Below are 27,638 nucleotides of genomic sequence, written 5' to 3' on the forward strand. Positions count from 1 at the left end.
TTTCAGTGTCAAAAAGCAAAAATCATAATGCTTTACATTGGAATAGTTTTTTATATTTCTAAAAGTTTTTCAAATCTCTAATCCCATTGATTTTCACAACACTCCTATGAAGTAGGCAAAGTCCATATTATTATCTCCACTTTACAGAGGGGAGGCTTAGACTGATGTACCCAGAGACACAAATCATATAAGTGACAGACTTGGAACAAGAACTCATGTTTTCTGATGCTTAAGACTGAGCCCTTTTCATTACAACAAGTTATGTACAAAAAAAGGTCTTATACCAAAGAAATTGAGAGTTGGAGGGTAGTTGAACATATTTATTATTTGTTTTGTTTATTTTTTCACTTGGCTCAATGGTAAATACTCAGTTTAGAGAAAGGGATAATATTGGGAAAGAAAGCTGGACTAGAATGGAGGAAAAAACATGCCTCGAATATCTTGTTTAGTCATAAATTTAGTCATAAATTCCTGCCTTATTCATAGATCTGACAGATAAATGATCCCATGCCCTTCTAATTTGCTTATGGTGTCACTTGTTATGTGTACATCATGTACTGGTTTTTAGTTTATCTTGGTTCTCATTGTAAATGCTGTTCTACACCTAGTTTCTGCCATACTATTTTATAGTTTTCCCAGCAGTTTTTGTCAAATAATGAGTTTTTGTCCAAAAAAGCTTAGCTCTTTGGAATGCTCAGAGCATTATGGTCATATGGCATGCTGCCTTTTTAAAATTTTATTTTATTTTTCCAATTACATGAAAAAAATTTTTTAACATTTATCTATTTTGATCTGCTGTTTTTTACTATTTTAAAATTTTCTTTCTTTTTTTGTTCAAGTCTTTTTGTACAAAATGACTAATGTGGACATTTTTTACTTTATTGAACATGTATAACCTATAATGAATTGCTTACCATCTCAAGGAGGGTGAAGGAGAGAAAGAAAGGAACAGATAAAGTTTGGAAATCAAAACTCAAAAAAAAGTTAAATATTGTTTTAACATATGATTGAAGAAGAAAAAAGAAATAAATAAGAGATAGACTTTCTTTAACATCAAATGCTCAAATTTTCATGACATCAAAGGAAACCAATGAAGTAAACAGATTATCCATGAGTTGATTTTTGACCCTCTATGTGACAGGTCAAACTTCATTTTCTGTCATTCATTACTTTGATTTAAATCACTTCTCTTAAGAAATTCTTCTTTTGCAGTTTGCCAGTTTCCAGCACATACATCTCCATTGATGATGTCTTGAAGAGGAGGAATGGAATTAGGCCATTGAATTTCCAGCCTGAAAGGACTTATCTAAAACAGAAAGACAGAAAGAAAATAAAAAGGCAAATGGAGGAAAAGATAAGAAAATACAGGAGAGGAGAGAGGAATAATACACTTTCCTTAGTCTGGACTATAGTCTGAATGTCTTATAGTTTCTATAACTACTGCCTACAGAAAGTTAAGTCAGACTTTGGACCTGATAAAACTTTATCGGTCTCTAAAATTGGAGCTGGCTTCAGTTACTTCCTTACCATTGTCACTTAGGTGAAAATGATGTAACATCTTCCTGCTACAAGGATGTGCTCTGCCTCTCTTCTCCCCCATGGGATCATTAGTTACTCAAATAAATGAGAGATAGACTTTCTAAAGAGTAAAGCAAAATTGTGGAGAAGGGAGTTTTAGATGGTTTTAGAAGGGGATAGAAAGCATTAAATGTGATTGCAAGTATTGTGTAATTTTAACATTAAATACCCAAATTTTCCTGACATCAAGGAAAACCAATGAAGTAAACAGATCATCCACGAGTTAATTTTTCCCCACTATGTAACGAGTCCAGTTTCCTTTTCTGCCATTCATTTCTTTGATTTAAATCACTTCTAAGAAATTCTTCTTTAAAGTTTGCCAATGTCCAGCATGTACCTTTCCACTGATGTCTGGTGATCTTCAATTTCAGTTCTTCGGAGATGATATTCCTAATTCGCAGTCATAAGCATAATATTGAAAGATTATAGTCATCTAGAAGAACAATGATTTTTCAGAGAGAAGTTTAGCATCATTAAAGCATTTTTCAGTCTCCCAGAGTCAACTCAGCACACTCTCCCCCCCACCCCACCTCCAATATAATTCTCACAGCAACTGGTCCATTTGCAGTGCCTGTCCAAAATAGTCACACTAATGCATGAACTCTGCAGGTTACCTATCCACCTGCATATCTGTTCAACAATTGTGTTAATCATAAAAACAAAAAAAAATCTCACCACACAGTTAGCAACATTAGTTTCAGTTCCTGATTTACATAGGTTAAGGCAAAACAATGTTCTATATATAAAAATCTAAATGTGCTTAAAAAGACAATTTTCCCAAATGATATTCTTTAAGGGAGTCAAAACTGCTTTTGCTATTTTGAAAAATGTAAGATGGTCTAAGAACCCTGAAAAAGGACAAGGTTGATATGAAGTGATGGAAATTTTTTAAAATGTTGGAGAGAAAAATGGCTGGTCTACCCTTTTTTTTCCTGAGGGATTTGAATATTTTTAACTCAAGGAATGGGTGAGTCTTTTTTTTGTCTTGGACTAAATTTAGTTTCATCTGAACCAATATTTTTTTCTGTTCCTTTTAAAATTTATTTCTCTAATTAGCTTTGCTTAATTACAAAGGTAATGTGAAAGCCATTGACCTAGATCTATTTCTCTAACATAAATTACAGAAGCATTTAGTCCTTGAATCACAATATAGAAACAATTTCATCCCTCCACAAACATCTCTAAATCTAATTTCCTGGTTTTGCTTCTTACCTCTCTCCTCAGATCTCTGGTATATGAGACCTGCCTTTTCATAGTAAGGGATCAGTCTTACTTTTGACTTTCCTGGACATCATCAAAAATTAATTACCAGTCTGGATGTGGTGGTACATGCCTGTAAATCCATCTACCTGAGGCTGGCAGATCTCTCCAGTTCAAGAGTTATAAGCAGCATCAGCCATGGCAATTGAGTGTCTGAACCTAAGTTCAGTCTTAATATAGTGAGCCTGGGTGTTGAAGAGAAGAAGTGGAAAATTGCATTTTTAGCCTGAGAGGACTTATCTAAAAAAGAAAGACAAAAAGAAAATAAAAAGGAAAATGGAGGAGAGGATAAGAAAAGAGAGGAGAGGGGAGATGAGTAATCAGCTTTCCTTAGTCTGGGCTATATTCTGAATGTCTAATGCTTTCTATACCTACTACCACAAGAAAGTTAAATTAGATCTTGGACCTGATAAAACTTTATCAGTCTCTAAAATTGGAGCTGGCTTCAGTGATTTCCTTACCATTTCCACCTAGGTGAAAACAATGTAACATCTACCTGCTACAATGATGTCCTCTGCCTCTCTTCTCCCCCAAAAGATTATAAATTACTTAAATCTATAGATCTAGAACTAGGAAGAATCTGATAAGTCATTTACTTTAAACCCTTCCATTTGCCTATGAGGAAACTAAGATAGATCCCCAATCATACATATAGTGTCTCGATGTAGGCTATGAATCCAAAATCTCTGACTCTAAATCAATTAGCACAGAAAGGATTACTGAATAGGAAAAGCAGGTTTAATTTTATTGCTCTTCCACCATTAAATAGTTATCTTTAATCAATCTGCCATTAAGTTTTTCCATTTGAACTGCTGATTGATTTTCTTTAGACCTGAGTGAAATATTCATAATCTTCTAATATGTATTTATTGGTCTTGTAGCTTTATACCTACTTCACCTCTGGGTTCAGTCTCTACTCTTCTAAATTTGGGGATCTTTGTGAATTTAAACACCATGGAAAAACTGTTATTTGCCTCATCATGACTTCTTCAGAGCTTTTGTAGAAACTAATGACATAATGATAATGTTCTCAGACCTATATTTTCTACTTGATAAACTAGCAATTATATGATTAGAGCATTTTTTATAAAGCCACATTAAGTATATAATACACCAGGAAACCAGGCCATCATATAATTATAGAGGCAGGAGAAATGATTTGCATAACTGTAAACTATTTGAGCTCCTACTGCTCATGCTTAGAACAGGATTTTTTTAAAGACCATACATGTATTTGAAATTGAAAGCACTTCAGTGAAGATAGAAAGAGAGACAATAATTATTTTCACTCATATTCATGTGTTCAATATATATATATAATCACTTGAAACAGGTTTCTTTCTTTAGGAAAAGGTGACTCTCATGAAATCTACTGAACATGACATTCTGGACAAATTGGACAAAAGCAGCTGAAGGGAGTGATCAAACATTTTCTGAGTGTCTTCATTGGTAAGGTACTCTTATTAAATAGTTAATTGAGTCAGTTTTTTCATTTCTGATGAAGACCATTTTTGCAAATATCATCACAGGATGACTGTGAGGATCCAATGGGATGCTAATAACAGAAATTTGAAATGTGCTTTAAAGTTTGCAAAGCACATTATGTAGTAGTACATTGTCTAAGTTGATCCCCACAACAACCTTCTGAGGTAGGTACTGAAAGTATTATAATTCCTACTTTATAGATGAGGAAACTGAGACTAAGTTGTGTGCAGGGTCACACAGAAGAAAGGTTTAAAAATAATCTTCCTGACTTCCTGTCTACTTTTTTTATCATCTATTATTACAGGCCTTCTCTTTATAGGATAATGAAGGTGAAAAATCTGGGAAATTAAAAGTTGCTATAAAACTGCAAAGTGTTGCTGTTATATATCTTTAAATGGAATTTAATCTATGTGTTTCAATTTCCTTTGTATCTTGCTCTACATACATCAGCAATGGAGTAACTGGCTTCCTTGTTTTTAAGATGAAAAGGAAATTAAAATAACCTTCAAAAGTTCAGTTAGAATGAGAGAAAACCCAAAACCTAATTTTAAAAAGAATTTCATTTTCTTTTTTTTAATACAATTTGTTAAAGTATGCAAGTGTAGTTTTCGTTCAGATACATTTGTTGTTCAGTTGTATCTACCTTTTGTGAATTCAAAGTTTCTTGTCAGAGATATTGGAGTGTTTTGCCATTTCCATCTCCAGTTCATTTTAGAGATGAGGAAATTGAGGCAAATAGATTAAGTGGTTTGCCCAGGATCATACAGTTAGTATCTGAGATCAGATTTGAACTCAAAATGAGTCTTTCTGCATCCAAATATTCTATCCACTGAACTGCCTAATTACCTCCTACTCAGATGCATGAATATTTTTCATTCATGATTTTTTTTAATTTTCATGAAAAGAACTGACTTCTGAAAAATATGTAAAATTCTATCTTAAAGTACCTTCACAAGATAAATTCCCCACACTAGGTACATAATTTTGGCTACAGGTTATTACACTGAGGGAAAAATTAAAGTGTGACAAGGTAGAAGTTAGAACTAGGAGGTGAGGCTGGGGAGTGGGTAAAAGACATGAGTGTAGAAAACAAGCACTAGGGTGGAGTCAGTAGCAGCAATGCTGTGACAGTTTTACTAATTCACAACCTCAAAAGTGGAAGTGGGAAGTTCAACTCAAACTGAACTACAAATATTAATTGTCTTTAGTTTATTATTTTAATCTCTAGATATAAATAAATTTCTAATTTAGTAAAAAAGGCAAGGCAATACATCTAATTTTATGTTAATAATAGCAGTTCCCTTTATGAGGGAGCTATCCCTCACATAGAAAGGTGTTCTTCCCACCTGGGATTTCAGGCAAACTTTGTGACCAGTTGACACTATTCACAATTTTTTAGCAGTTGATTTTGTCTTTACTGTTACCCTTATCATTAGATTGTATAAAATCACTTAGTTCCAGAAAATTTGTTAACTAAAGCAATTTCTCTCATTGGATGAAGTAGAAGGAAAAGCCTTCTCCTTAGTGGCAGGAATTATGTTTGAATTTCTTCCAGTCAGATAATCAGCATTTATTAAGCACTTACTATATGCCAGGCAATGTGCTAAGTACACAGAATACAAAGAAACTGGAAATAGTCTCTTTTCTCAAGAAATTCACTTTCTACAACAATTCACCTATGCCTGCAAATAATTAATCCTTAAACTTTATTTAAGTTGTGGAAATGAATTGAACTTATCTAGGAGTACTAGATTATACTATTAATAAAAACTAGCATTTATATGATGTCTGACCTTCCTTCCTTCTCAAAGAAGACCATAATTTCAGTTAGTTGATGCCATGACAAGCACATGAATTAGATTTGAATGAGGGAGTGCCAGGCTAAGTCACCAGCCTCACTTTCTCCTCCAGAATCATATGGGTCCAGAGACCAGATATGAATCAGGAAGACTGAGGATGGCCCTGCATGCAAAGCAATCAGAGTTAAATGACCTGTCCAAGGTCACACAGCTAGTGTCAAGTGTCTGAGACTGGCTTTGAACTTCTGTCTTCCTGACTCCAAGGCCAGTACTCTATCCAATGCGCCATCTAGCTTATGGTATGCAAAGCACTCTACATTTGTTATCTCACCTGATCCTCAGAGGTGTTATTATGAGGGAACTGAGACTTGCACAAGTTGAATGACTTGCCCAGGGTAATACAGCTAGTTAACATCTGAGGCAGGATTTGAATTCAGCCTTCATGACTCCAAGTTTCAATATCTAGCTACTTAATATTAGATCTATTATAAATTAACTCTGGAAACTTGGGCAAATTATAAACTTTGGTCTGGAGTTCCTGCATGTAAAATAGGGAATTAGATAACCTCTAAGGTACCTTCTACCTCTGAGAGTCTATGAGGATGAGTTTCATTGGCAGCACCCATTCAAACCCTCTAATACTAAGATAAAAGTACTATAAGGGTATTATTCTTAGAACAGCACCTGGTTTGTGCTTTTTTCCCCACTTTTCATTCCATCAGCTTCTATGGGTTCAATCATTATTGTTTTGCAGAAGGGATCGTCCTTTCTTCTTTTCTTTCCTTCTTTCCCTTTCTTTCTTCCTTCTTTCCTGACTCCAGACCCAATTACTCACTACACTATCTAGGTGCTCAACCATAAGGAAATGGTAAATACAATGAAGAAAAACTAAGGTCTGAGAGAAACTCAAAAGATAAACTCATAATAAGAGAATAAATCCATAAATCCAAGAGATAGGATGACAGAGTCAGAGACAGAAGGACAGAAAGAGGTAGGGACAGAGAGATAGTGATAGGGAAGCAGAAACAGAGAAAGAAGAAGAAAAAGAAAAAGCACATTCATTAAGAACTTACCAAATGCTTTGTATTATGCTAGGGTAACAAATGTAGGGATATATTATGTAGGGACACAAATATAAGCAAATAAAATGGTGTCTATCTCCCATAAAAGGGAGAAGGAAAGGGGAAGGGCTGTGGGAAGTGAGCAACACCATGGTTTGAAGATTGTTAAGAAGTGGCTTTAAAGTTTGATTTTGAGAAAGACACAAAGAAAGCTGATCTATCAGAAACTAGTTTCCTGAAGGGCAGAGTACAAGATTTTAGGTGAGGGAAATGAGAATGTTGACCAGAAATAGTAAACATAGAAGTACCCTAAAACATACAAAGAGTTAGTTATGTTAAAGGAGATAATAGCTAAGGAACTTAGAACAGATCATTGAAAACTCTATCCAAAAATTGAGAATGGGTCAAACATTAAGCCACAATTATATAAAACAATGAAAAAATACTAAAACCAAATCAAAATATTGGGGAAAATAAGAAAATATAAGGTATGTAATATCATAATCATTTGAACTAGAAGATAAAGGAGAAATAACTTAAGAATCTTTATGCTTTCTGAAGGTCAAAACCAAAATGAAGTCCCTTGATAATTTGATAAGCATAATTTCAAAAAAAATCAAAAAATGAAAACAGTCCATATTTATTAGATTCACAGGTTAACATGAAAACATCAAGAATCCATCAGTCAAGGGGTGGCTAGGTGGTGCAGTAGATGGAGCACTAGCCTTGGAGTCAGGAGGATCTGAGTTCAAATCTTACCTCAGACACTTAATAATTACCTAACCATGTGACCTTGGACAAGTCGCTTCACTCCATTTGCCTTGCCAAAAAGAAAAAAGAATCCATCAATCATATCCTAAACGAAATACCAAAATAAAAATTCCCAGGAATATCAAACCAAAATCCTAAGTTTCCAGCACACATCAAAAAACAATATTCAAGTATCAAGGAAACAATTAGGATTACACAAAACTTAGAAGTTACTATATAAGAGAGAAGAGTTTGGAATAAGATATTATAAAAAGCCAAAAGGAAAACCTTACAACTAAGAACAACCTATTTGTAAAAACTGAATCTAACCATAGAAGGGTAAAAACCATTAGTGAAATAGAGAACATCTAAGCAATCTTAATTAAAAGTCCAGAATTAAATATAAAATTTGGAGTAAAAATACAAGAAACAATTTAAAAGACAATGATAAATGCATATAATGAATTGGATGGGACCATATAATAAACTCATTGCCTTCTAACAAGGAAAAACAAATTAGTATTCTTTCCCTCATAACAAATCTCTTCAAAGACATAAAGTTAAATAAGACAGAGGATCTGTGAATGTTTTTATTTTTTCTAGTATTCAAAGAAGAAAATGGGAAGGAAGAGGAATATTCTAGAGAGAAATAAAGAACAGGAGGACTCTAGCTATCTCAGAATATAGCAATTGGCATCACATGAATTTTATTTTCATCTGAACCAAAGGAAGATTTTGTGGGGTGAGAAAGGTATTAAAATGAACAGAAAATAGGTCAAGAGGGAGAGGGCTAAGAAAAAGAAATGATAGGCAAAGAAACAGTGATAAGCAAAACAAACTCCAACATCAGAAGGTGGGGCTTAAAGGGTAGATTAAAGAAAACAGAAAGCAACCTGAGTTCAGGGACAGGAAAGAAATAAGGCCAATAGAGAGGAAATAGACTGCTCTAATTATAGATCACTAAGGTTAAGCAACTTCTCTTTCATGACCTTCTTTTTAAAGCTTTAAATAATTGCAAGAGGATAAAAATGGAGAGAATTAAAAAATTAACAATCATAATTGTAATTTTTAATTTAATTAATTCACATATAAAATGGAAATGGATGGCTGAATGGATTGGAAAGTAGTCTAAAGCAATAGTTCTTTCAAGAAATGTACTTAAAACAGTTTCACACAGAGTTAAGGGACTAAATTAAGAGACTAAACTAAACTGGGGGCTTAAGTAAAATCTGTTGTTTTAGGTAAACAAACAAATAAAAATTATTATCATGATTTCAGACAAGTTAAGAGTAAAACAAAAAAATACACACAGTTACCCCTGGGAAACTATATTTTGATAAAAGAAATCAAAAACAACAAATCAAGATGAATATACGAAATGCCATAACAACTAATATGTAAAGAAAAAATGACTCACATTACAGAGGGAAAAATAATATAATTATAATAGTGGAAAACCCCAATGTACCCTTTCAATATTTAAAAGAAATCTAATAAAAGATAAATAAAAAAGAAGTCAGGGAACTGAACAGAATTTTAGGGGTTAAAAAATAAAGGTATAGAAAGTTGGTTGTTAAAGTATGGGAACTGAAAAAAAATTATATATTCCTCAGCTGTGAATGGTACTTTTACAAACATTGACCATATGTGAACCATAAAAATCTCATAAATAAATGCAAAAAAAATTTTAAACATAACTTTCTGAATATAATGAAACAAAAATTATATTAAAAGAACACTTTGAAAAAAAAGATTAAAATCAATTAGAGACTGATTGAATCCAAAGCAATCAATGAAACAACCAATAATAGAAATAATGGAAAATTTCATCAAAGAAACTGATAATAAGACAATATACCAAATTTTTTTGGATTCAACTGAGCAAGTTACAAAAATAGTCCTTAAAGAAATTTCTATCTCTAAATGTTTTGATCATTAAATGAGAAATACAATTTTAAAAACCTAAAAAAAAATCAAACAAAAAACTCCAATTTAAGATCTAAACAGAAATTTTAAATACAAATTAGACAATAACAAAAGTAAACTTATTGTTTATAACAATAAAAGGAATTCAATTAATATAACTGTGATTTTAATAAAACAACAAAACATAAACAGCTAATTTAATAAAAGATAAAAAACAAATTTTCTATATCAAAATTACAAAAGAATAGTTAATAACAATTGAAAAGGAAATAAAGAAAACTATCAGAAACTCTTTGCCAATTGCAATGCAAATAACATGTGAACTGGATAGATGTTCATAAAAGTATACACTATTTCGTTTGAGAAAAGTTGAAAAATGTTCATCTAATAACATCTGAAAAATAAATAGAACACATTCTAAGTGAATTCTCAAATGGAAAAAATCAAGATCAGATGAGATTTACAAGTATATTCTATCAAATATTCAAAGACCAGTGAATTTAAATATGAAAATAAGAAAAGATAAGAAATAAATAATAGAAAAAATAAGAAATAAGAAAAAAGCATTCTAAATTCTTTTTATGAAAAAACATTCTTGATATTGGATAGAGAAAGAAAATTATAGATCAATATCTAATAACCATCAATATAAACATATTAATAAAGTATTAGCAAGTATAATATGAAAGTTTATACAATTTGGTTAGATTGGATTTATATTAGTTATGCATGATTGTTTCAATATAAGTAAAACTATGGATATAATGACTTTAAAATTTATAGAATATAGATTAAAACCATTCAATAATGTAAGTGGATGCTGAATAGCCTTTTGGCCAGATGTGATGGCTCATGCCTGTAATCCCTGAGGAGGCTAGAGCTGGTAGATTGCATGAATTCCAAGTTAAAATAGGATTAAATATAACTAAGTATCTATATTACATCTGGTACCAATATGGTAAGCAACCAGGAGCAGTTGGCTAGATCACCATAGGTGTAACATGATTCAGATCAGAAATACAGCAAGTCAAAATTCTTGTCCCTATCAGTAAATGGATTAGACTTATAGTGCCCCCTGTGCTTTCAGGGTTGTCAAGATAGAAAGACCCAGTCTTTAAATAATAACTAATAATAGGGAGAGTGGAAAATGATGACAAGAAACATCCATTTCTGTTAAAACACTAGAAAGTATAAGAATAAAATTAACCTTTCCTCAATATGATAAATACAGTAAAGATAACATTATGATCAATGGGAAAAGGTAAAGTCCTTTCCAATGAGATCAAAAGTAAAACAAGCATGGCCATTATCACTTAGCAATATAATTTAACATGTTTTCAAATATATGTGTAATAAACATAAGACAAAAAGAATCAAATAATTAACTTTGCTGGTCATATATTGGTCTACCTAGAGAATCAAAATGATAAAACTGGATTAATTGAAAAAGTTAATAGCTTCAATAAAATTACACAGAGGGAAAATAAAACTCAAAATCATCAGCATTGCTATATCTTAATAACAAAATGCAGCTTGAAGATATGGAAATAAAAATTCCATTCAGATTATATGCATTGTATAGAATATTTAAGATTATATTAACCAAGACACATTCAGCAATTTTAACGATCATGGCTATAATATAGTTATTTAAATTAAGAAAAGCATAAATTGGAAAAATGTTAATTGATTATGGTTAAACAGTGCTAAGAAAACAAACTACTAAAAAAGCTATTTTATAGAGCTACAAAAATTAATAGCAAAATTCATATTGAGAAATAATATATTTATAATATTGAAAGAAATAATGAAAAAGGTGGGAAGGTAGGGAATCTCCTAAGACAAAATCTCAAACTATACAAAATAGTAAAATAGTAAATATAAAATATTTACAAAATAGTAAATGATATTGTTGAGAGACAGAGATACAAAGAGAGACAGACAGACAGACAGACAGAGAGATTCAGAGAGAGACAGAGACAGAGAGAGAAGGATCACTAGGTCAGATTTATAAGTATAAGAACCATTCAGAAATGATTCCCCAAAAGATAAATTGTCAAAGATTAAGAGGTAAGTCTCAAAAGAAGGAAATAGGCTATCAGTTTTATTTCATATAGCCATAAAAAATGGAACTGCCACACAGTGCTAATAAAGAAATGTAAATTGAAATAAAGTAACTCTGAGATTTTACCTTATATCTATCAAAATGGCAAGAATTGCAAAAAAGAAAAATAAAAATAATTGTTTTAGAGGCCAAAAGGAAACAAGCACATTAATATACATTAGTAGAGATGTTATTTAATTGGTCCAACCATCCTGGAAAACAGTTTGGAACTATGCTCCCCAAATCACTAAGTTAGACATTTCCTTTGACACAGTATTACAACTAGTGGACCTATATTCTAAAAAGATCAAGAAATAAGGAAAGGACTCATATATATAAAAATTATTGTAAACAGCTTTTCTATAATAGAAAAGAAATGGAAACTGAAGAGGTGCTCCTCAATTAGAGAATGAACAAACTATTGTATATCAAATTAAAAAGACTATCTTTGTACCATAAGAAATAAGAACAGGTACAGTTCCAGAGAAACTAAGGAAGACTTTATCAACCTATGGAAGAAAAATAAGTAGAAATAGAATAAAAATTTGTACAACAGCATTATAAATTTATACAACAAAAATAATTTTAATAGAAAAGAAATGGAAGACAAAGTTCTCCTCAGTTAGAGATTGATCGAACAAACTATTGTATACCAAATTAAAAAGAATATCTTTGTACCATAAGAAATAAGAAGAGGTATAGTTTCAGAGAAACTAAGGAAGACTTAATCAACCTATGGAAGAAAAATGAGTAGAAACAGAATAAAAATGTATACAACAACATTATAAAGAAAAGTAACTTTTAAAGATTTAAGAACTTTAAGTATAACGACCAACTCAATTTCCAAAAAGACTAATGATGAAGCATCCTATTCACCTCCTAACAGAGAGGTAATGGCATTCAAGATGCAGAATAAGGCCAATGTAGAAGTTTGTTTTTCTTTTTTATTCAATTGGAGATTGAAGACTAAGAAGGAAATAGGAAAATAGTAGCTTCCCTTTCTCCCTTCACAGCTGACTACAAAGAATAAATAAGTCAAAGCACAGTTCATCAAAGCCACTGGGATAGGTTGTTCCAACATAGTTCACTTTCAGGCCAATATGTATCAGAAGAGAGAGATCAAGAAAATTAAGGGAGGCTTCATCATAGCAAAATAGCATTGTTCTAGAGACCTGCTTTAAGGGGATGGCTTTGTCTATATGGTTGTGTTTCTGTCCTCCTGTGTGGTGAAGACTGGAGAAGACTGGAGAAGTGTGGACTATGTTCTGGACTTAGTGACTTGAAATCTTTCTTGCACTCTGAAAATATTGAAGGATTAAATAATGATGATTCTGTATCACTAAGTTATTAACAACTGTGTCCTTGATAATAATTTCCTAGCCTTTCTCTACTTTCTCAGAGATGATTGTACTAGATGTTATGGAAGCTTTGTAGTCAGAGGTCATAGGATACTGTTATTCTGGAACCTAAAATATTTCAGAAAATCTTGAGAAGACTATTAATAGTAGACAGGAATTTCCATATGTATTTTAATATTTGAGCAAACAAATATCATTCTTCCTGTCAATCTTAAAGTCTCTCTTCTTAAGGACAATAAATTATATAGTAAAGAGGAGAAATTAGACTTTGAAATATTTCTATTTTGAAATATGAAATATGAAAATAGATAATTTGTGACAAATCAGATAAAAAGAGTAGCAATTCCTCAGAATTAAATCCAAAAAAGGCAAATGTGTTCAGGACAGCAAAGCAGCCGAGACACCATCTGCAACCTAACAACATGGCAGACCCAACAGCAACTCCAAAGCAACCAACAGAACCATCATTGTCATTTGCCAAGAGAGCAGCTGCAGCCTAAAGAAGAATACCTTCCATATGTTGACATCTCTACTTAAAAGAGTTAAAGTGTTGTATACAATAGTCCATGCACCTGCAGTGTCCCTGACATCATCAATATAAATTTTATTAAAGCATGCAGACAATATACCCAAATATGCCTGTGTGTACATATGCACATGTACGTGCGCACATGTGTGCACACACACACACACACACACACACACACACAAACACACCCACCCACACCAGATCTATATGGAAAAATGAGCTGGTTGGTCTCAAATCAAGAACTGTTTCTCACAGAAAACAAACAAAAACAAAAAAAAAGAATCTATGTTAGATTTCTATTGCAGAGTGACATGTTTCCTCACCTTGAAATAAGCTAATCAAATCATTGGCAGCCAAGCTTCTTCCCAAGAATAAAAGTGAGACATTAATTTAGATCACTATGCCCACCAGAAGTGAAGGTGCTGCAGGGATTTTCAATTACACGCATGCAGATTTGGGACTGTGCTTAGGTGTCACTTGGCTGCCAGTATCCAAGTGTGAGCTGTGTAACACTCTTCTGTCATAGAGCTCATGTGAGAAAACTATTCTGTTGTTTAAGAAATGGCACACATCTTGGAGACCTTCCCAGTTATACAAAAGGGCATAATTTCCACATTATCACTAGGCATACCCTCTGTGGTGATAATTCTATGATCACTTCATGTGCAAATTATATATACAGTTTGACTAATGAATGGCTCATGGGCTTCTTTATTGGTGGTAGTGGTGGTGGTGATGAAATCAAATTTATTTGGCAATGTCGACAATATGACCCCTAGAGTGTACACATTAATCAAATTAGGCTGTTATGGGGTTAGATGAGACAGAGAGTAAATGCACTTGGTTATTTAGAATAATAGGAAATTTAGAATGAAGTTTTTAATCTTACTTAGGCAAATGAAGGACTTAAATTAGTCTTTTAGTTATAAGTAATAGATACATTATACTTCAAACATCAATGCTCATGAATTATACTTGTTTTGATACTTCTACAAATATTCAGAATTAAGGAATGATTTTATTTTCATTACTTATTTAAGAAATGTGATTTCCAAAGATTAAAACTATGAATTCTTTAAAAAGTATTCATTGGTTATTTATTATCATGCAGTTTTTGAGGAGGAAAAGTTTTTTGTTTGTTTCTAATGCATTCAACCATTAAAAAAATTCAATCTAGTCAAACTATTTTTGTATACTTTGCCTTAAGGTAAATATATTAAGAAAGGAAAATTAAGAAAATAATGTATAATTTAGAACTTTAAAATTTCCTTTACCTGAAAATATTTAGATATCCTAGTCTTTATTGATTTCTATTTTATTACTTGTTATGACAGACAATAAAGAATTTATTTTGTCTTCTTTTCTTGAAAGTTCCTAAGGAAAAAGAGTAAACTAATTCTGTTATGGCTTACATTTAGTCATTACTAAATATAGATTATTTATTTGACTCTTTTCCCACTTCAGCCTGGTGTTCTATTGTCAGACTTTTAAAAGGAATGGCCTACATTCACAATAAGGCTAGTCCTAAGGATCACTAAAAAAGTGATTCTCCTCATGAAAATAATCCATTGGATCTTTGTCTTTAGTTCCAAAGTTTTTACCTTTTTACTATTATATAAACTTCACTGGTTAATAAGTCCTTATTCCTTCCCAGGTCCCTGACCCTGCTTGACCCTCTTCCTTTAGTTATTTTTTGATTTTCTACTCAAAAACCTATTTAAAGGGGTGGCCAGGTGGCGCAATGGATAGAACACCAGCCCTGGAGTCAGGAGTACCTGAGTTCAAATCCAGCCTCAGACACTTAATAATTACCTAGCTGTGTGGCCTTGGGCAAGCCACTTAACCCCATTGCCTTGCAAAAACCTAAAAAAAAAAAAACGTATTTAAATCCCTATTCAGCTGCTTCCATTATCCTAGACACCCTGATCTAGCATCTTCCTCCTTCTTGCCTTTCTCTTCCCTGTACCTATGGATAAAAGACCATGTGAAAATATTTCCATGGCTTACTTACAAGGGAAATCAAAATATGTAAATCCAGAAATAACACATGAGATAATTTTGCTGTTGTAATAGGGATCTGAGAATTCATCTCTGCTAGTACAGATTGGTACTTTGTTTTTAACCTTTACTTGAACCTATCTCATTCTGACTCTGAGCCTGGACCACTATCCATTATGGCATACTGCCTCTCTGATAACTAAACAAAGAAAAGAAAGCCACTTAGTAACAGACTATATAGCACTTGTAATTCCTATGATATTCTGTCTAGCTACAGTTTCACAAACCTAGCTGTTAACTATCCTCCCTCTGTCTACGTTGAGATGCATTGATCTCCTTTGTGGACCCCATTGAAGAATGGTGTCTTATCATTCCTAGACTGATTTGAAATTTTCTTACTCAGATTCCCTGGATTAAGCTCCTCGATTTATAACACAAGTGTAGGTTTACTGTCATCCAAAACAAAAACTTCTTCACTATGATGGCATGGGATGGGGTTAGTGGCTTTCATATGTCTATGTAGTCTCAGATAAAAATAACTGTTCTTCCTTCTGTCCTTCTTTGGAAACAAGGGAAAAACAAGACAATGCAACACAAGACAAGTCTAGGTTGCCATACCTTAGATTTCCAATTTAGTCACTGACAGTTGGACACAAAAATAAACACATCACAACCTGTTTCCTCTTCTTCACCATTCACTTTCTCCTTAATCTTTATGATCGACTTTTATTTTCACTATTCTACAAAAATGGCACTCATTAGTCATTAGCCACAAAATCTGCTGGTTTTTCAATTCTTTTTTTTTTCTTGTCCCTCTCCAGCATTTATTACTGTTTATACTATTTTTTTCCTCTAAAACCAATCCTTCCATAATCTTTGTGACATTCCACTTTATTTTCTTTTTGGTCATTTTTTTCTCCTTCAATGGTTACTTCTCCTCCTTTCCATTCCTAACATTGGAAAGTACCCAGGTGTATTTCGCTGTCTATAGTCCACTCTTCCTATCACTTTTGTTCAGTTTTAACTGTCCAACTAGGAAAAGAAATGGTATAAAGACAAGTAAAAACATTATCAGTAAAAACAGGAAACTAAACTTCAAAATACTGAAAACTTTAGGTGTATATTACCCTATTTTCTGACTTTTTTCATTATTGCTTGTGGAATTATCAAAAGAATTAAAACTTACATCTTACCAAGAAGAAACAAAGATTTTCAAATAAATGCTTATCAAATACCATATTCTGTTTTGTGATAGGAACTTTTAGTAAAAAAATCAGATTTTTGGTACTGAGATACCGAAAAAAGAGATAGTGATAAAAAATGATGAAACCATCTACATACTTAAAACATAATTAACTCCATTCTTCCATTCAGGTTTGCAAGGAGATACAACGAGCAATACAAGAAAGAAATATCTCCATCTTCCAGGTACCTTCAGGTAATTCTGCAGGATTTCTTAATCTGGGGTCTATGAATTTGTTTGTTGTCTTTAAAATATTTTGTTAACAATATTTCAATATAATCTGTTTCCTTTGTAATCCTATATATCAAAGACTCCATAAATTTCACTAGTTTTCCAAAGAGTTCCATTTCCAAAAAATAAAATATTAAGAACCACCTACTTCAGTCTCCTAGTAACCTAGTTTCTGACTTAAAAGTCAGAAAGAAAAAATATTAATATTATCATTATTTAGTGAATCAAGCATAACATATGAAGTCAGAGTAGAATTTTATTTTTTGGAAATGGAACTCTTTGGAAAACTAGTGAAACTTATGGAGTCTTTGATAGAATGACATTACAAAGGAAACAGATTATATTGAAATATAGCTAACAAAATATTTTTAAAACATCAAACAAGTTCATAGACCCCAGATTAAGAAATCCTGCAGAATTACCTGGAGTAGAATTGATCTTATTAAGGTCATGTTTCCTAAATTAACTGAGAGAAAGAAAATCAGAATATTTGACATAATTTATGAAAGTATATAAGGTCCTGAAATGTTTTTACTTTTGCAGTTTAAAAGGGAAACACTGAGGTATACAAAAGATAATAAATCTTCAGATAATGAGAGAATGGATGTTTTCTAAATATAATGCATATATTCAAAAAGTTATCTAGGTATAGCTACAGACATACATAGATAAAATGGTTTCATACTTCTTTTATACTCTAATATGCTCTGTTTTGGAGTGTATTCCAAAGTGATCATACAGAAAATTATAAGTAAAAATTAACCTTTAGTTTACTGTAAATCCAGTTCACCAAGCTCCCAGGCAGCCAAGCTTCTAGCATCACATTTTACTCTTCCCCTTCATTCTTCTTCAACTACCATAGCTAATTATTTACCAAATTTCATGCATTCTACTTCCAAAATATTTTCCAAGTCTGTACCCTCCTCATCATTCACTGTTATATCACTCTAGGTCAGGTTTTCATTTTCTCACTACTGGATTACTATAACAATCCCAAACTGACCTTTCCCACTATGTTCTCTCCACTCTCTAATTCATCCATAACAAAAGTGCCAAAATAATATTTTTAATGTATAACTGTAGACATATAAATCCCAGGTCAGAAACTTTGAATGCTCCCTACTACCTAAAGATAAAATACAGAATCTTTTGTCTGTGGCTCAGAGGTCCACATGTGCATTTGAAAGCTTATTTCACATGATAATTTTTCATGCCCCAAATTACAATGATTCTGCTATTGTCTTTCCTGACTGCATGTACAGAATCAGTTTTGAACATATTAAAGATTCAATTTTCAAGTGAAGGATTACTGGATTGGTTGTAGTGGGGGGGGAAGGGAACTGATGTTGGGAGGAACAACCATTAATCTAAGTGCTTGTTAAGCTATTGTTACTTCATAAGATGAATGATTGAATTATATCCTTGAAATACAATGCTATTAAATGGATGGTTAATGACAAGATTGATTGGGTCAAGGCTACTATAGATCTAAGCTACTCCCTTGGACTCCTCTCTAAAAAGGAAGCAGATAGGTCAAACATGAAACCAAATAATGATATTAAGAAGCCTTACCACCAACCATCAACCAAAATGGAAGCTTCTCCATTCCCAGAACCTTGACTTCTGGGAGAACATATGTACTAAATATATATATACAAATACATACAAAAGACAGAAGCAAAAATAGACTGCAGAAAATGACTATAAAAGAATAGCATGTTCTTTATAAGACAAAAGTGTCAAAAAATCTAAAATTTAGAATGAGTCTAGTATGACAGCTAAGAACATCAGAAAGAGTGATCTTATTGTTTTATTTTGCTACATATTTACTGCAGTGAGAAAAAGGATGCTACAAAAAGGGGACAAAACTTTAGCTTTGAGTAGACTTTGGAGAGATATGATATTATCATAAGTATTGGAAGGATTGTCCACATGGGAGATAAACTAGAACAAAAAATTTGAAATATTTAAGAACTTTCATCAACTACATAATCAAACAAGAATGCTACTCACCTCCATGACAGATGATAGAATTACAAACAAAATATAGACATTCATTTTTGGATATGACAAACATAGGGATTTATTTTGTTTGCGCTGTGTTATACAGGGTTTTTATATTCTTTTCTTTTTTTTCCTTCCTTCCTGTCTTTTCTTTTAGAGAACAGGGACAGATAACAGGAAGGAAATGATTTTGATATATATGAAAAAAGAATAAGAAAAGCTTCTGCTTGGTCACAAGAGCAAATTCAGGAATAATAATGTGAAAGTTTCAAAGACAAGTTTGTGATTGGACAGATCAAGAAAGAAAAGATCTGAGACAGCTAGGTGGCACCAGCCCTGGAGTCAGGAAGACCTGAGTTTAAATTTGTTCTCAGACACTTAATAATTACCTAGCTGTGTGCCCTTGGGTAAATCCCTAACCCCATTGCTTTAGAAACCCCTCTCCCCCCCCCCAAAAAAGAAAAAGTCTTTGGGAAAGAATTCCCTACTGATATACATATGCCCCCAAAATTTCTTTATAAGACCAAGGACATGTCTGATTTTAGAGAGGACTACTTTTTCCTTTCTTCCTTGTATTTTGAGATGTTAAAAGTATAAAAAGTTAGAATGGTAGATGATAAGAATCCTGAGGACAGAAGCAGTCATCTTCTTTACCCCACTCCTGTCCCCACAATTCCACAGTAATTTGAACAAAGTAAATTCAAATGTAATATCAACAATATCTGTTAAAAGTGTTAAATAGGGGTGGCTAGGTGGCACAGTAGATGGAGCACTGGCCCTGGAGTCAGGAGTACCTGAGTTCAAATCCGGCCTCAGACACTTAATAATTATCTAGCTGTGTAGCCTTGGGCAAGTCACTTAACCCCATTGCATTGCAAAAAAAAAACTTTAAAAAGTGTTAAATAGATTAAATTTTGTGATCTATAAAAATGAAATTATTTTGAACTTTTTCCTTCTTAGCTTCATGTCTGTAAATGTGTCTGTAAGTGATACCAGTAAAGCAATTAAAGGAGTGGTGGGAGGTGACTTCCTACTTAACATTTTTGAAAGTACTTTCACAGACTGGAATCTCATCAAAGTTACTTTATTCTGGGGAGAGACAAATGCTAATTATACTGGAGGAAAGACAAGCAGGAGGAAAATATTTCAACTACATTTACATAAATACTGACTAAAAACAGGTGACTATTACTGAACTCTGGACAAGGAGCTTGTCAGATAACTTTTGCATTCTAGAAAACCACTTCCTAGGAGCTTTCTGAATCATCTCTTAATGGTAGAGACTCTGTGTTGGGCTCCAAATGTATATGGTGAAAGTGTATTTGAAGTCAACAAAGCTGCTTCTCTCTCTCTCTCTCTCTCCCTCCCTCCCCCCAAGATCATGCTAATTAAAATGCATCATGTATTTGTACTTTGTACTTTAAAAATCTGTAAAAGGATGAAAATTCTAAGTTTCTCTATCAAGAAAAATAATTATAAAAAAATTTGAGCATTTATCTACCTATAAGAAATACACAAGAGCTGTTGCATTGTCTTCTAATAACTTAACTGAAGGTTTATTAGAGTGTTTTTCCTAATAAAAAGTAAATATTTCAACAATAGTCCAAATTTGGACATTGAAAGCAAATTTCTCGTAACTCATATCATGTCACATACATTTGTTACAAAATATTGCACTTTCCATCTTGGAAAGGTGTCAAGTACTATCCCAGTGACAAATCATAAGTTCATTATCTGAGGACTAAGATAAATTGGAAAGTTTGGTAACCTGAATTGTTTTGGCCCCCACAATTACTTATCCCAGTTAACTATGAAGCATTGCCTTCAAGAATCTGTAGGAAAATAACAAAGAAAATATTTTTTCTTGTTGATCCCAGAAGGTAAGAAATTAGGAACAATAGGTAGGAGTTGAAAAGAGGAAAAAATTAGCCTTGAAATTAGGAAAATTTTCCTAACCATTACAAATGTTCCCATATGGAATGGACTGCTTCCAAAAGCAGTGAATTCCTCTTCAATAGAGATCTTCAGAACTTGAAAATCTGGATACCCATTGAAGTAATTACTACAAGGACAGCTTACATTTAGTTACTAAACAATCTCTGAGGTTCCTTTCTAGTCTGATATTATTTGATCTTGTGATTCTCTGACAGTTAAAACCTTCAAATAACATTGTAAATGGTTTATAATCTAAATTAGTGGAGTAAAAAGCTAGAATGGTAAAATCTCAACTCTAAAGAAGGAAGGAAAAACCTAGACAGTCAATGTCATATTTATATTAAGCAACAATACAGATCAAAAGATCTATGTGTTTTCAAAAAAACTGTAGCTTAATAAGCCTATCAAGTAAAAAAGGTAGCAGCAGCAGCAATTGTCCCGAGTTCATTAATTATATAAATCCATAATTATATAAGTTCTACCTTAGCATTTAACTAAGAATACAGAAACATACACCTGTTTTTTTAAGGATATTGCATCTGTCTTCTCCTTGTATGCATATCTTAAAACACTCAAAGAACTTGTTTTTCAGAAACATGACAAAGAGGAAGAAGCTTTGACTTAGAGAAATATAAAACTAACAGTTCAAAAAATGAGTGCCCTGCATTCTGGTTCTGATATAAAATTCTCATTTTCTTTGGTCATCTTTTTTTTTAGTTAAATGCTATTTTTTTATCAGTAATTTTTTTTTTCAAATTTTAAGTCTTTTATTTAATCAAAGAAAATCAGGGGAGAGTGTGAACACAGTCCCCCTCTACCACAGATTATGCAATCTAGTTTCCTTCATTTGGGAAATCTCAGTGGCCAGCCCATCCAGAGTGCAATGAATAAAACTCACCCTGGGGAAACCACCTTCATGATCATGAAATCACCCCTGCCAGGTAAGTATCAGTAAAGTTTTAATAATGCCTATAATATTGCTCTTGGCCCAACTGTGACATACAATGCAGTACAATTTCTTATCTTATTTGAGCAATTTTTGACACTGTTCTCAAATTATGCCAATCCTTTTCATCCTGACAAAGACATCACTAATCTGGGAACATTCTAGGGAGAGAAGTAGAAGTTTGGGAAAGTAAATAAAGTAATAATCTTCTAAAATGCTCAGGCTGCCATGAGATCTTCCTTTTTGTCATAATCAAGTTTAGGGTTAGCACCTCTGGATAATAAGTTTAAATTGGATCATTTACAATTGAGGCAGGTATGGGTGTGTGTATGGAGTTTCTATTCATGTTATACACACACACACACACACACACACACACACACACACACACACGCAGAAATACAAGAAAACATAACTCAAGTAGAACAAAAGAATCACAGAATCTGAGAACTGGAATGGACTTCAGAAGACACCTGACCAACCTTTTAAGAAACCCCTCTGTAATTAGCTAGCAGATCCTTCTATCAAGACTAGGAGGAAGATACTACTATGAGCTTCTTTTACAGATGAGGAAACTGAGGCACATAGAGGTTAAGTGGTTTACTTACGATCATACAGCTAGGATCATGAGGAAGGATTTGAATTCAGGTATTCTTGACTCCAAATCTAGCTCTCTTGAAAGAAACATTTTCTTGAGAAGTTCCAGTGACAAGAAATTGCCTACCACCTGATGAAGTCTATTGCACAACAAAAGAACTCTAATTTAAAATTTTTTCCACAAGTCTGAATTTCTTTCTTTTTAATGCCTATCTATCACTCCTGGTTTCTTTCTGGGGGTCAAACAGAGTAAGTATAATCCTTTTCTCTTCCCATGGTCCCCTACCTCCTCAGTTGTCATTCACATACTTGAGCTCCTTTCCCCAAATGAACAGTACTATTCAGATTATTCAAAGGTCACAATTGAGTGAATGTATCCCTTTTCTCAGAAAATACATTTTCTAGCTGTGAATTATACAAATGTTAAAGATATCATTCATATTTTGGACTCTGTCCACATCTTATCTTCCTAGGTTTTCCCACTCAGCACGGGTATGTTGCCAGTGTATTCTGTGACTGATTGTTTATTACCCCAAATTTCAGTCAAAAAACCTCCCCAGAGTAATATATATGTTTGTGGGAAATGTTCTCATGAATCACTTGCATTATGATGACAAGCACACTTCCCTGTGAACCTGATCTACTGCCACAGTTAACCAGGGCTTTCAATTTAATTTGATTCAGACATCTTTAACACACATTGCTTTCTTCACAACTTACTATGAGATATAGTGCATTTTTATTCCCATTTTACAGCTGAAGAAATTGAAGCTGAGAAAGGATGAGCAACTCATCCATGATAACCCAGCTGATGAAGGTTAGAGCCAGAAGAATGGTTCAGGTTACCCAAATTCCTCTGAGGCCAGTCTTCTTTCCAATACTCAACACTGCTATTGTTTCTGCTTCAGATTTTGCTCCTGGCACTAACTTGATCCAAAATCAAAACTGAATTTCAAGGAAGGTGTTATTTATGGTGGAGGGGAGATAAAGATTTCAAAATATTGAAGTTGTTACAGAAAGAAATTGAACCCTCTATCCTTCATTTAACAGATTCCTGGGCAATTCCTCTTCATTGTTAATCTGGTTTATAGTCCAAGAATTCAGTCTAAATAATACTACTAAGAAATGCATCCTGGAGTGAGTAGGACCTGGGTTCAAATCTGTCCTCAGACACTACTTGTGGGTTCCATAGCAAGTTATTTAACCCCTATTGCATTACACTACCAACCCCCCCAAAAGAAAAATAATCATTGAGGTGACTGCTACAGAATTAATGTCATAAATCTAACACTAAAAAGAAAATGATTTTATTTTATCTTCTTTGGGGTATTACCAGGGTCACTCCTCACCTCAATAACTACAAAAAATGAAATTTTATTTGCTTATAATTGAACTGATACCTATAATTTGAGAGCAAAAGTTCCTGCTTTTTTGGAGAATTGCTATCTCCCAGGTATACAATTCTGATAAAAGCACAGGAAGCAGTATGATGTGGGAGTATTGTACATAGTGATCCTAGAAATACCTAAGTTCTGAACCTTTATCATCTCTAAAGTTCCAGGGTTCCTTGAAGATCAGATCCAAAGAGACTCTAGTCATGAGGCCATGACTAGAGTTACTGCATATAGGCCATGATTAAGTTTTAAAAGAATATCTGCTTGTCATTTATTGGATCTAATTTAATGATCTTTGATTTTCGCATTGGATGATTCAAAATAATAATATGAAAACTTGCAGCATGATGAAATGGAAAAAGCACTTGATGCAATGATTAAAGATGATTCCATGATGAAGCACACACTCTACTCCTCTCAGTGGGAGGAGCATATGTTAATGTGATGAACATTGCAAATGCTGATAATAAAGAGAATTAGCAATTACTCTTCCTGAACTACTCTTCATTACAAGGGAAATTCCTTGTGTGTAGGCAAGAGGATGGGGAGGGCGAGGCAAAAGATTGATAAATGATTACAATGGGAAAAAAGACATTAAGACAAAAATCATAAAGAATATTTTACTTTGAGTCAGGAGACTCATTCAGTTCATATTCACTTAATAGCTGATTGACCATTCTCTGAGTTTTGGTTTCCTTATCCTAAAAATGGAAATAAAATCTTTGTGCTATTTATCTTATGGTATTATGGGGAAAATGTCATTATAAATCTTAGATGCTATATAGATGAGATTATTATTATTGTTATTATTATTATTATTAATAATAACCAACAGAACTGCTTAAAGGATTCAGTTGACCTTATTCAGTGAACAATTGTGAAGTATCTTCTGCTTAAACAGAGACATACTGGATGCTACAAGAGACAAGTGTTTGATCAAACATGATTGCCTTGTAGAACTTAAAGTTTGAGAAGGGTTAATCCTTACATAAATAACCAAAATAAGGTAGGATTGACTAATAAAAAAATGTCCAAGTGAATTGTTTTAAAAGACCCTATTGTAGAAATATCAACACCAACTAAAATTATTATGGAAGTTATCTGGATGGGATAGCACTTGAGTTGCTTTTTTAAAGAGATCATTTCTATAAAAACTTTACAAATTCAAGGAATTAAGATGGGTATCTACTATAGGTGACTCAATCTAAAGAGTAAGTAGGTTTGAAAACTATAGGGTTTGAAGTAGCAGGAGAGAGACTGAAGATTTGAAAGAAAAAGAGGATGATTTGGGTAACTTTCCCTCTATCTCTGCCTATTGAAACCTCTTCATTCAGATCTCCTCCATGAAGTCTTCCATTATTCTCACAAATAAAAGTGATCTCTCCTTCCCAAATTTATTATAAAATGTTATCTCTCTTCTTTGACTTTATCACATTATACTTTGTATCATTCTTACTTATTCAAGTATCATTTCTTCCCTATTTGGTTGAAAATGTCTTGAAGACAATAACAGCTTCATTTTTCATTTTCATACACCAACCCCCTGAACAATGTCTTGAACTTTGTGAAGTGGGAGGGCCTCATAGGATAGCAGGGTCCAAACTTCAGATTTCATCAGTCTAGGAAACTCCTGTTGTGAAAATAGTTTCAGTTGCTTTGGGGACTGAAAGACCATGTTACTTGCCAATGGTTATGCCACAACTACATGTCAGAGGTGATAGATGAACCCTGGTCTTCCTGACACCAAGATTAGATTTCAATCCACTTTGCCATGTTGCCTAGTAAAAATTTAATATATGTTTATAGAAATGAACTGAATTGCAATGTTGATCAATGCATAGCATAGAAACAATGTAAAGATCATCAGATCGCTTTCTGTAGGGGGAGGGAGGATGGAAGGGAGGGGAGAAAATTGTAAAATCCAAAACCTTACAAAAATGATAGAAATTACTATAATGGTATATAATTGGAAAACAAATACAATATTTCTATATTAAAAATACAATATTTCTATATTAAAAAAAGAAATGAATGAGCTTTCTCTTGCTTCTATCTCTGAAGAAACTAGGAGAAAAATGCCAATAATCATGGAAAGGGAGGGAGAGTAGAAGTAGAAGATAAAAAGTTCTGGATGAAAAAGAAAAAAATACAAGACTTCAGTGGTGAGTGAGGCAACATGAAAGAGAACCATATCTTTCCAATTTAAACGTGCTTTCTATGAATACCTAAGGACAATGTTTGACCTAATATTAATTGATATATTTTATAACTTACATTTATTAAGGAGAAAAATCACTGAAAAATCTCCTGACAAACATATTTTGCCTTAACTATGTGTTTTTTGTTCCGCTGAAGAAGGCATAATAACCAGTTTTATTCCCTACTCAAGTGAAAACTCTCAATGGGAAGAAGGTCCCAGGAGGCATGTTATTGTAGCAAGACCCCTATTATGTTGGAATCACTAATTTTAATCATGTTTTAATGACCATCTTATACTCACAAGACAGACATTAAAAAGTAACAAAGAATTTGTGTAAAACCCAAAACAGACTGTAAAGTTTCAGTTTGATTTTTCCAGCCATCATTTTGACTTTTAAAGTCCTGCTAACCTTCCCAAAGAACCCAAGTCATTTCCTCTTGTCTAGACAACATAACTTGCTTCCTTCTGTAGACAGGACATTTGGGAACTCCCTTCCCCCCTCCCTCTCCCTCTCCATTCTACAAATTAATTTTGGTTCATAGTCATTCTGAACCTGTGCTCTGTCTCATTTCACAAACATGAGGTTGAATTCAATCTAAAACAGGACTGTTTCTACAAAGCCTCCTCCCACTCACTGTCCCCTTACTCGAAAAAGTCCTCTATGCTTGGATTTATGAACATTTCTCAATCAATGCCTTACAAATTACTTTTTATCTATGGAGGTGCCTTCCACCCCCCCACCCCCCCGTTGTCTTTCTTTCTCACCAAGTGAGGTGTCATGGCCGACTGTCTGACAGTTGTTTTCCTGCAGACTACAGAGAAGCGATTGCGTGGTGGTTAGAGAGATGGTTTCCTGTGGAGCTGGGGCAATGCTGGCAATTGGATGCCGCACACCCAAGTTTTGTGTCCTTGGAGGTCAGGTCATCATCTGAAATAGTCAAAACGAGAAGTCACAAAGAAGTCAAGAGAAGGCAGTCGAATAGTCTCAATGCACCCACACAAACAAAATTCAAAGCATTTCATCTGCTCAGTTTCCCTGAAGCACAGACATTTGCTTTTTTAAAACTTTCCAATGCAGTCTCATAGAGAGTATTATTGAGAGAGAACCCCTTCTTTTCCTAAACATAATAGCAATGGGTCTCTAGAGATTAAATGCTATGTCTTATTCTCATTCAAATTTAAATCACTTACATATAAAGTAGTAGGCTTAGAGCTAGATTGAAGTCCTGCTTCTGACACA

At 33.2% G+C, this 27,638-nt stretch overlaps 1 long non-coding RNA gene and 1 other non-coding gene across 2 annotated transcripts; both read right to left on the reverse strand.

The window, feature by feature from the left end:
- LOC141507683 (uncharacterized) lies at positions 1–27,638 on the reverse strand. The gene is made up of 4 exons (XR_012474239.1): positions 27,590–27,638; positions 27,164–27,326; positions 1,916–2,011; positions 1–1,306 (listed from the first exon to the last, which is right to left on the reverse strand). It is a non-coding gene; the product is annotated as an uncharacterized LOC141507683 (long non-coding RNA).
- LOC141510592 (U1 spliceosomal RNA) lies at positions 22,048–22,210 on the reverse strand. The gene has a single exon (XR_012475047.1). It is a non-coding gene; the product is annotated as a U1 spliceosomal RNA (small nuclear RNA).

This window comes from Macrotis lagotis, chromosome 1, assembly GCF_037893015.1.
Source record: "Macrotis lagotis isolate mMagLag1 chromosome 1, bilby.v1.9.chrom.fasta, whole genome shotgun sequence".
Taxonomy (NCBI): domain Eukaryota; kingdom Metazoa; phylum Chordata; class Mammalia; order Peramelemorphia; family Peramelidae; genus Macrotis; species Macrotis lagotis.